Genomic DNA, 12,151 nt, shown 5'->3' with positions numbered 1-12,151 from the left:
TGTGAACTGAAAGGTTGCTGGTTCAACTCCTGGTCAGGGCATATGCCTAAGTTGCAGGCCAGGTCCCCGGTTGGGGGCATGCAAGACGCAACTGATAGATGTTTCTCTCACACATCAATGTTTCTCTCCCTTTCTTCTCTCTCCCTTGACCTCTCTCTAAAAATAAATTTTAAAAAATGTCTTAAGGGGTAGCAGGATCAAGTAAAAAAGTCAGGGGACTCATGGACATGAACAACAGTGTGGTGATTGAGGGTGAGGGGGTATAAGGGAGCTAAATGACAATGGAAAAAATACAACAAAAAAAAGAATAAAGGTTTCCTCAAGGAACGAAGGAAGGAAGAAAAGGGATTTGCAGTGCCTCCCCTCACCCAAAATATCACCTATAACATCTATTCAATCAGTATCATGGGGAGGTTTACACCATCCAATACAACTACCCTAAAGCGGGGGTGTCAAACTCATTTTCACTGGGGGCCACGTCAGCCTCATGGTTGCCTTCAAAGGGGAGAATGTAATTTCAACTCCTTAAAGTTAAGGAGTAGTTACATTTATAAAGTCCTACAATTACATTGGCCCTTTGAAGGGAACCACAATGGTGATGCGGCCCCCGGTTAAAATGAATTTGACACCCCTGCCCTAAAGGATATTTTCAACAATTGTAGTTGGTTATTTAGGTAACTTCCCTCTCAACTTCCAATTGATCAGTCAGTGATATCACATGTGCAATTCAACCTGAGCACATTTTGCTTGAGATAGTTCACATCTAAAATATTGTTTGACTGCCAGTAATTCAAGGTCTTCATTGGTAACTCCATATTTAAATAGAGTGCTTCCCAAAGTGTGTTTCATGGAAAATTAGCCCCTTAATTTGCTTCATAAAGAGAGGATTTCATAGTGAAATAAATTTGAGGAGCTGCACATATTGCTTCTCCCAGTTAAAGGTTTGATATTAACATTAGTATATTTGTAATTGTGGGGAGAACTAAACTAGATAAAATTGTATAACTTCAGCTACTTTTCTATTTCCCAAGTTCATTTAACATTAGTAAATTTTTCTCTTCATAGTCCCTGATAAATTCCCATGGAACTAGTGTATCTCTAATGTACCCTTTGAGACTAGATCACTCATGACGTTGCTTGTCCCTGGAGCTGACTGAGAACTGAGGAGACAACCAGGGGAACCAGGTTGATGTCAGGAGGCCAAAATTATGCCTTGACTCAATGCCTATGGGTCACATTATTGCTCTGGGGACCAGTTTCCGCACCTAAAAATAAGAAGTTACACCAATGGTTTTTAGGCTCTTGGGTTTTTAGCCCAGAAATGCACTGTAAAAGGAGTCTTACCTGAGGGTCCAGATGAAAGTAGAGCTACTCCATCTAGGTGATGAGGATGAGGGTAAAGGCCTGCAAGCTTCCCCCTGCTCAGACCTCCATTTCTATCCCCCCAAACAATTTGAAACCAATAAACTTTAATTTTTATCATCCCTTCCTTATAATCCTAGTTAATTCTATGTTCTAAGCATGGCTCCCTGTCTATGTAACAATAAACATCTGAGGATATTTAACAGCTGGTAGACACTGAAATGAGTGAATGATGGTTGGATGCGATTTTATCCTTTTGGAATGTTTTCACAGTAAGAACGTCAGCCTTGCACATGAGGATTTTTGGTTTTGTTTTTAATATGAGCCAAAAACCTATTTGGCCTGTTAAATGTGCAGTGACACAACCCCACTATATCCAGGCCATCCATGCAGTCATTCATCACTTCAGCCTTTGTCAAGGCTACTGAATTGCTAGGACAAGAGACCACAATCATCTGCTAACAGCAAATTCAGAATTGCCTCCCAAGTAGATTCCCACTAAAGCCAAAATAACAAGTTCCTAGAAAGGATAGAAAAGTCCATTAAGTGTCTTTTAGGATTTCTGCCTAAATTGAATCAAGAGCATGTTACGCAGAATGAGTGTCCCTTAAGGACCCTCTAGAGGGAATGCTCCGAACCGGTCTGCTGAGGTTAATCCGGTGGCTAGGCACTGGTTCAGGGAAGTGGCCCTCAAGGGAAAAGGAATGAGCTATACTAACTGATGTCAGCTCCACAGGAGTAGAATTCATGCTCACAAACGTTTCTGGCTGGACCCTCATGTATGTTATCCCCAGCCATTCCTCCTAAGTTTCATGGAGGGGATCCTACCAGTGTCTGTTGCTTCCTGCTGCCAGTGCCACCTTTTAGAGAAACATAGAGCTAAAAGGTATGTGGAAATTCAATCAAGAGGCATTCCTTATATCACATTTATCTAGTAATACTCAATGATAGAATGTATGAGTCCTTTTTCCTCTGCACAGGAAATCCCTTGGTTTTGTAACTGCCCCGAGACAGGTATTTGACAGGCCCATAAACCAAATTGTATACAAAGCCATGACTTACAGACCTTAATAGGGAAAGTACATCATTGGATTTCACATCCAACAAAGTTAACTGACTTGGAGCCATGGATCAATTCCAACAAGGGAGATTCTGCACAATGATTTAGCAGAGTGGTGTGCCCCTCTGACCCCTATGAATGCAACAACCTGTGTGTAATGTTGGAAGCATACCTGAGCCTTCCCCATACCTATTCTCGACTGTGAGTACCCTGGGCCAGCATAGCAAGGAGAACCAAAAAATTCATGTGCGTGCTCATCCAAACCTGCCCTTCACTGGTGTCTATATAACTGATGTATGGGCAGAAAGTCAGATTTTCTTGTGTTCTGATGGTCTGACCATTCAACATGGTCCCAGTTCACAAAGCTCCACATTCATCACTATTGGGACTTGCCCTTTGTATCCACAGCAACTGAGCCCTCTGACATCATCAGAGGTATCCTGTGTCCCTTTGCTGGTATCAGGCACTTTCTTCCATGTCCAACTCAGAGTATAATGAGAGGCAAAGGTGAGATTTTCATCCTAAGCCTGCATTAGGGTTTTCTGTATAAACAGAACCTATACAGATGTGAGTGTATGTGTAATTTTTATGAGGAATTAGTTCAGATGTTTATGGAGACTAAGAAGTCCCATAATCTGCAATCTGCTAGCTGGAGACCCAGGAAATCCAGGGGTGTCGTTCTGAGAGCTGGAGCGTCAATCATGTAAGTCCCAGTCAAGGGCAGAAGAAGTCCAATGCCTGAGTTTAAGCAGTCAGGCAGAGAGAGTGAATATGCCCTTCCTCCATCTGCTCATTTTATTCAGGCCCTCAATGGATTGAACTTTACCCATACACATTCAGGAGGGCAATCTCCTTTACCTAGTCCATGAATTCAAAAGCCAATCTCATCCAGAAACATGCTTATAGATACACTCAGAAATAATGTTTAATTGGCACACCCTCTGTCCCAGTGAAGTTGACACATAAAAGTTACTATTACAAAGCCCCATCCCAGAATCTCAGTTTCCTTCTTACCCAGGGGGAGATGCTAATAAGCTCCCCACTAGGGCCAATGACCCAAGAGATCTCCTCCTTAAAACTGCACACAGGGGATGTACCAAGAAGTTGCGGTTACCTACCACCCATTGCCCAGATAAGACCTTTATTTTTAACCTCTCTTAAAAGGATTCCCACAACCCTAACACTTCCTAGAAGAGCCACACCTCCATTCTTCCTTGGAGTTTGGCCACAGCTTTTCCTACACAACCCATAGGTCCTCCATTCCACCCATCCTTCACTATCTCAAAATCCCAAGCAAGTAATTCACCCACAGGAGCAGCATTCAGACCTGAAGTTCTAACACTGAAACTATCTGCAAAACTAAAATATTCCCAGCCTGCAGGAAAAGAAGACCCAAGAATGGCAACCTGGACATCTGCCCTATTGCAGACCTCATGAATACAACCAGGACCATGTTCCTGAGAAGGTCCAAAGGCAGCCTCCAGCATCAGCCTGGGCCTCTGGGACAGGCCCGCAGCAGCTCATTTGCTTACTAACCCAACCCTTTACTCTGTGTGTTAGGCCTCTGAATCTCCACATCTCTTTTTTGGTAACCCAGCTCATATTACTTGCTTTGCTCCGTTCATTTTGTGACACATCAGACTCTCCTCTCTAGATTACCTCTCCTTACCTCCACAACACCCCCCCCCCCAACTTCAGTTTTCACTTTGATTATACTTCTACTTCAATTTTTATCTTGATTACATTTCTGACTACTGCTCCAAAAAATAGGCATCCCCTTAGCCTGGCTGCAGTGTGCAGAACCCAACCTGCCTGTTCCTTCAAGGAGATGGATCAGGGGACTCATTGGCAACTCACAGCAATGGAACTCCATTGCTGACTGAATCTGCTCACCCAGGCAGTCCCTCCTTTCCAACTTTGGGAGGGGTGCTAAGACCAAGTCTCTGCCCAAGCTTCAACCCTATTTTTGAGAGTAATCAACTTTTCTTTGGGAAATAGTTCTAAAATATAAAATTAATGCTGAGAAGATTTCTTGATACTATTTCTATATTTGGCCCATGAGAAACTTCCTCTAACAACTTCTAAAACAAAAGTAGGATTCCCCCAACCTCTTTTACATACTCATTCAAAAGCAACATATCCAAAGTTGAACTCTACTCTCTACCCCAAAACATACCACTCCCTCCTGTTCCCTCTTACTAAACAATATCACCTTTTTTCAAATTGCCTAGAACAGACACTCAAGTCCTTCTACTATCTTCCCTCTCTCTCATTCCCAATATCCAATGACCATATTCTATCAATTCTATCTCCTGTATGTCCCCCAAATCTATCCACTTTACTCATCTCAGGTATCATCATCTCTTTCCCAGATGACTATAAACCCTCCTTACCAGATTCTGCTTTCCATTTCCATCCCTGCTCCCATTTCCCCTATCATATAACTAAGGTGCTTTTTGTAAACACAAATATATCTATGTCATTCTTCTGTTCAAAATATTTCCATAATTCCCTAACATGCTTAGAATAAATACCATACTCACTCCTTAGCAAGACACACAAACTGGTCATGATGTGAGCTTTTCTTTCTCTCCATCTTCATGTCTCCCCACTCCTCTCCTCCCACTGTCCGACATTCCCTGAGTGAGTTATACTTTCTCACGTTTGGGACTTTGCACATGCTGTTGTCACTTCCTGGAATATTCTGCCTGCCCTGCCATCTCTTTACCTACCCAATACTGTTCATTTTTCTAGTATCAGCTCGACCCCTACTTCTCCCCTCAATCATGCCATGTACCTCCAGACCTGGCTTCCTGTGTATTCCTATTGCACCTTGGGCTTAAAACCATTGTAGCACTTATCCTACTATATTGTAAATGTCCATAAAACCAGGAATTACCTAATTTTAATTAACTCCCCCCAATGAGTTAAAGACAATTTTTTTTCTCATTGCTTCATCCCCAACACATGGTAGAGTAGCTGCATCAATAAGTTCTCAATACAAACAAGTTGGTAAGTAAATTAATGTTCACATTTACCTCCTAGAGACTGTCCATCATTATCATTTTAATCTGATGACCTATATAAAAGAGGTTGGACAGGGTCACATAGGATGGTTTGCTCTAAACACAGCATTTCACTGCAGAAAGACTAACTAGTATGTTTACTCCTACAGAGCATCATCAGTATTTCCTCTTCAAGTGTATGGAAGACATAGCTCTTTGGTGTAAGTCTAAGTTCAAGGCAGAAATGATGCCTAGACTTGGTGTTCTGAAGAATATTATCAGATACATAATCCTAATGGAATGCTGAATAGATAATACTTAGGAATTTTTCCATTATTCATAAATCAGAAAAAAGATTGTACATTATTCTTTTCCCTACTTTAAAATGTATCCAAACTGGAAAAATTAAGAAAAGCACCAATTTGGAAAACAGTCTGGTTCTGCTATGAAATATTTTCACTAAACTGCCCTATTTTATATGATGAACTACTTAATGATATAACTCAGGAATATGCCTCCTAAAATACCACAGAATATACCATTGCTCAAAATTTTTGACAGTACCTGGGTGAAATACATCAGCAATTCTTTCCCCAGCTCTGAAAGGTTGAAGATCAGTAACTAAATCATGTAAGTGCTCATCAAGTAATTATGTTATTAAAGTGACATAAATCAGTCAGCGCACATCTTGCCTTTGTCTTTGGATTCTTTGTCTTCTCCATGTTACTAGTCAAAACACTATTTTCAGAACCATTCTCAGGAATTAAGAAAGCTATATTTAAATAATGTTAATAGGAGTGACATAAAGCAGCAGGAAGGAATCAGAGAAGTCTAAGGCTACACCCCCTTGCACTTATCAGGGAAAAATAGCAGCAGTCTGAACTTGGGGTTCTAAGCTTTTGTTACAGAGCCACAACCTTAATCATCTCTAAATTAGCTTTTCCTTATCACTGGAACTTTTAACTCTTGTTGTACATAATGATGATTAAAATTTTTCAAGAACAAAAATAGTTACAAAAATATATTTATAGAGCTGAATAAGGGATAAGGTAATTTTCATTATTAATTTGAATTGTGGAAGAGAGTTTTTATTCTTTCAAGTTTAACTCAGAAATATTTAAAATTCTAATTTTCAACTGAATTTGAGCATGAGGAGGTTTGAAGTTTGTTCACACACACAAAAAAGTGACCAAGGGAAATTCTTTATTTTAAAAAAAGTCATTTATTTAGATTCCCTGACTGTGGTTAATAACTTGCAAATTAAATTAAGGGAAATTCAGTGTGTAGGGGTGGGTACAACAGTGGCTCAGAAGTCCATCTTTCAGGGAAGAGGACCCATCCAAATTCAGAAAGCCTTTGACTGACCACTCAAAACCCACTGACATGTCAAGATGCTTCTTAAGACAGCTATCAGAAATGCAAACAGCAAGCTATCTCTGACTTTCATAAGCAAAATAAATAAAATGATGCATACTCTAGAAGATATTTTGTTAAAAAAAAAAAGAAACCCACCTTAAACTATTTCAAAGATGATCTAGCATCTTTTAGAGTTATTGCCAGGAAAGATGAGGATCACAGATGAAAGAGCATTCAATTTGTCCAGAAAGAAGTCATCAGAACTTCTTTGGTCAGTACAATTTCAGGGTAGTGGATAGTGACAAAGTAGTTGGAAGAAGGTCAAGAAGAAAGTCAGAGGTGAGGAAGTGATTCAAACACCTGATGGGTTTGAAATAGATTGAAGGGAAGGTTTATAGACGAAGAATGAAGAAAAGTTAATGGATTTTGGGGGGAGAGATTTAATAAAAGAGAATTAAGGTTAAAAGATAAAGGAGAGTTTCAGAGGAAAGTTATGGAAAAAGAACACAATAGAGAGCGGTTTATTCTGCCCAGAGTTATAGAGGAGAGAAAAACACAGATATGAAGGACAAACAAGGGGAAAGATAGAAAAGAAATAAGATAGAAAAAAAAAAGGCAACATGAGAGAATAAAGAAAAACAGAGAACAATGAGCTGAGACCAACCTGGAAAACTTGGACATTAATGTCTTGAATGAGCCCCTGAAACAAAAATAAAGATAAAAACTATAGTTTTGAGAGAGATTTGAAGGAAGTTGTTAAAGGTGTTGGGCTAAAGTTGAAAAACGAACATACAGGATAGAGGTGTACTGTTTTACAAGATCACAACAGAAGTTGCAAACGCAAAGAGCAAGCTTTTATTGTTTTACTGAAAGTGTTTGCCCAGAAGATGCACCCCTCACCACCCCCAACATGAAGGGCAAAACAAAATGAAAACAGGAGGATGCAATAATGACAATCCAAAGGTAGGAGTGGGTAAAGCAAATATGAAGACAAAAAAAACAAGAGAGTTCAGGCAGGAAAAACAAAACTCTTTATGTGGTGAGCACAGGTAAGAGATCAAGGTAATGGGAGGGCACACTCTGGGCAGAGAGAAGTAAGGATTAAATTTCCCTGAAACACGAAGTTGTTGAGTTCAACTTATCCTGGTTAAAATCATTTCAAAACAAGAGGGAATTTAACCGTGACCTTGTAAGACTTTTCTTTTCTATAGGTTAAAATAGCTTGAAACATAGGACACGGTTGGCCGATATTCCTGTACACTGCTTCCCATGATGGTGTGTAATTTCATCTGGTGTTTATAACAAACTCACCGTCTACCTCCATTATGAACAAAGTTGACAGGCAATTTCCTTCCCCACTGCCTTCAGCATATACTCACGTTTCTGCCTTCATTCTCATTCAATTTTAAGACTACCTTCAAGGATTTTCGAAACGTTGCACAATTCAACACCTGGGTGTAAAGTGACGAAGGAATGTGTGGAGAGCTTCACTAATACCCAGATAGCCAGTGTCTAGTTTTGTCATACCTTTTGACAATCTACTACTTCCTTTGTCATTCTGTGAAGATGCTGACACCAACTGAGAAGGCATTTCATCATAGCACTAGGCCTTCACAGGTGGAAGGTGGAAAGAACACAGCTTTCCACAGAATGAATTCAAATCCCAACTCTATGATGCTGGGCAGGTTTCCTGTCCTCTCTTCAGTTACATCACGTATAACTTTGGGATAATGATATTTACCTCCTAATTTTTTATAAATGAAATTGTGTATAAATTATCATTTACAAATTGCCTGGCACATAGTAGGTCTCATAAATGACAATTATTACTTTTATTCACTTTTCGGAGGCATGAGAATCTCACCTAGCTGCATCTTCTTGTTCTGGGTCATCCCATGAAACTGTAACCTTCCCTGAAGCCAACATAAGAAAGTCATGTGTAAAAACAAATACAGCTTATTTTTCAGAACACATTTCAACTTCCAAAGCTTAATATTAATATTATTTATAGGCTAAAATGAGATCTTTATATTAAATTTAAGCTGTTTATTTTATTTTTATCTGTTCTCTCCTCAGTTTTCTAATAATTAACTATAATATCCTATGAATTATTTTATTTCCATATGTAATGCCTTGAAAATATTAAAAATGATTAAATATTGAACATACTGAATTACCCATTTTGATGACAGGCTTTCAATCATCTGGTGAGTATAATTTAATTCACGTTTGTAAAAATCACTAAATATATATTCAATATACAAGCATTACTATACAAATATACACATACATTTTATGTACATAATATATACATAATATTTTAACTACTTTCTCATATACTATTAGTATGCTAAAATGTCATTTAATACTTTTACTTTAGGTTTCAAACAAATTTGTGGTTAGGAAAAACCCCACACATTTTCAGAAGTTTAGACATTTATTTCCGGCTTTGTTCACTTTATAGAATGTAGTAACACCTGGAAAGAGGCAGCATGTCAAACTTCCCCTCACTGGTGGCTTCAAGGGGATGAATGATTCAGGGGTGTCTAACCTGTGGCCCGCAGCCTGCATGCAACCCAGGATGGCTGTGAATGCAACCCAACACAAAATCGTAAATTTACTTAAAACGTTATGAAATTTTTTTGTGATTACATGTCACAATATTTTTAATGTGTGGTCCAAGACAAGTATCCTTCTTCCAGTGTGGCCCAGAGACTCCAAAAGGTTGGACACCCCTGATAGATCCCTGCCTAAGAGTAAGGGATCCCTAAGGAAGCTCCAGCAAGTGAGGAAGAAGCACCAACACAGGAGCCAGAGGCTTTGGACTCAGGAACCACCACAGACGCCCATCCCCAACTTCACGATCTCACCAACAACCACTTCTGTTAATAAGGCATTTATGGCTTTTGACAAGTAGGAATAGCCTCTCCCTCCACCTTGCTCAGTAGCATTGGAAACCCAGGTCATTTAAGTGTGACAACTGTCTCCTCAGGAGATAGTTTGAGCTGCTGAAGGGCAGGAGCCACATTGTTTTCTTCACACCCTTTTGTGGAATGAATGCTTAGCACCAGCATGAACTGACTGCTTGATAACCGGTAACCTCCTTCTTGTCAAAATGCAGTGAGTGGACTTTGCTCATAGGCTGAAGCATTTGACACCAGACTCCCGAAATCATTTCCTCCCTACTTTTTGTGGCACTGCCCTGTACAGATTCTCCTCATACTTGTCTGGCCATTGATCCCATGTCTTCTTTAGCTGCCTCCTCCACCATCTCCCACTCTCTGACTTGGAAGACTGACAAGCATGTGTGCCCCCCTGCCCCAGAAAACAGCTTCTGTTAGACAGACTCAACTTCAACAATCCCCTCTAAGCTTATTACTATCCCTTCAGCCCTAACCTCCTCACCAAGCTCTAGAATGTCTGCACTCTAAGATACTGCTCTCAAAGTCAACGTAGCCCCAAACAGAACTCATTTTGTTCTCTTCAAATGAGTTTCCTTATGTTTTTTATTGTTGTTCAAGTACAGTTGTCTCCATTTTGACCATGGCATCACAATTTTTTCCAGCATTTTCCAAGGTATGTGGTGTGTATCCACACTGCTATGTAAGAGGAGATACATGTTCAGTTAAATGGAAGGAAAGATGGGTTACACACAATTAAAAAGGTTCGTTGTCTGCAGGACTTCTTAGAGCCTTTTACATGCTAAGGTGTTTTGTGAGTCTTCAGAATGAGGATTGAGTATTTATGTTTGCAAATATACTTGATGATGGGACTCTTTCTGGAAGCTCCTCTCTGGGAGAACCAGCTTCAGTGAAATACACATAAAATGTTATCCCAGTCATCTTGACCTCCCTCCTCTTTTATATTACTTCCTGTATCTAAGTAGTTACCAAATCCTAATGATTCTTTCAAATATCTCTTTATTTTTCCATTACTGCTACTCATACACTATTTAATTCCCCTGATCTAGGCTACCAACATTTCCCACCTGGATAACAGCCTTTCTTCAATTTTCCTTCTCTTATCTCAACCATCAGACTAAGCTTCCTAAACATCATTTTCCTTATGTGGTTCTCCTGTTTTAAGGAAAACAAAACAAACAAAACGTCTTCTATTATTCCCAGGATCGAGTCAAACTCCAAACTTGGAATTTGTCATCCTCTGCACCAGGTTTGTTCCTTCCATGACCCCGTCTGACCCCTCCAGCCAACCAGGTTGGCCCTGTCATAGTCTATTAAACATGCTCCTCTCACCTCCTTTTCATGGCTCTCTCACCCGACCTGAAGTGAAAAGTATTTCCACTTTGGGCAGGCAGGTAACATGCACAAGAGATGGCAAATACAAAGAATGAGAGCTACAGCTCTCCCCTCCCGTATCCATGGCAAATCTACTAATTAATCACAACTCTTTCTGACCTTAGTAGCTGCCTCAGAATATTTCTCAATACACTGCTTTAAGAAGTTGGTACTGACAAACTTATTGAAGCTGATAAGCAAGATAAAACAGAAAAAGAAAGATAATGGGCTTCCCAGTCATAGCGACCAGTTTCTCGTTTTATTCTCTGTATGACTTTGGACTTTAACCTCTATAAACTTCAAGTTGTTCACTGCTGGAATGGGAATAATGCCCCCCTCAGCAGTTTGTTCAAGGTCAAATGAGTTTCCCTACATATAGGCCCACTAAAGAGGTGCAGAGTAGATGACTAGTGAACATCTCTTTCTTCCTCCTCACATTGCTCTCTACCTGTATAATTATTATGCACCCTTCTCCAGGCCTCCTTGGCCAGGCTACCCCATGCTGACAAGTCTCTTCTCTTACCTCTCTGGCTATCTGTGTTTTCATCTGGGACACTCAGTGTAGTTGTGTTGTCCAGTTGTGTCAACGTAACTCTCCTTAGGCCTCTGGTCTCACAAGTGTTTGACTTCTCGTCTCCATTGACACCCACACTCCCCGCATGGGTCACTTCCTGATGCAGCTCTGCTTCATACTCCAATACGGTTCACATCTGTTCTGAAAGTCTGCTCCAACCACAAACATCTGGTCTTTTGCCTCTGACCCTTGACCTTATGTGTTTCTTTCCCACTCTCATGAGCCTGAATCCTTCTAATTCTCCTGATCTTTTGAGTCCATCAGCCTCCTCCTCTCTTTTTTTGACTTTCTGCCAAGTCTGCACCCCTCCCCACTCCCATCCATGGCCATTCAGTGCAGCACTAACCACAAGCTGGAAGTCCTGAGCCATGCATCTTTGGCCATTCCCTCCATGCCAAGCACCAGACCACTACGGGGCCTCCTTGGCTCCCAATCCTGTGCTGCTGAGAAATGCAAACTCAGTGATTTCAGACCTGGAGACTACATTTTTCAGGCAACA

At 40.3% G+C, this 12,151-nt stretch overlaps 1 protein-coding gene across 1 annotated transcript in view; it reads right to left on the bottom strand.

The window, feature by feature from the left end:
• The window catches only part of LOC128780200 (uncharacterized), a 486,095-nt gene that overhangs the window by 464,285 nt on the left and 9,659 nt on the right, over nt 1-12,151 (bottom strand). The window lies entirely within an intron of this gene.

Source organism: Desmodus rotundus, chromosome 2 (assembly GCF_022682495.2).
Source record: "Desmodus rotundus isolate HL8 chromosome 2, HLdesRot8A.1, whole genome shotgun sequence".
NCBI lineage: Eukaryota > Metazoa > Chordata > Mammalia > Chiroptera > Phyllostomidae > Desmodus > Desmodus rotundus.
This window is presented reverse-complemented; position numbering and strand designations above follow the sequence as displayed.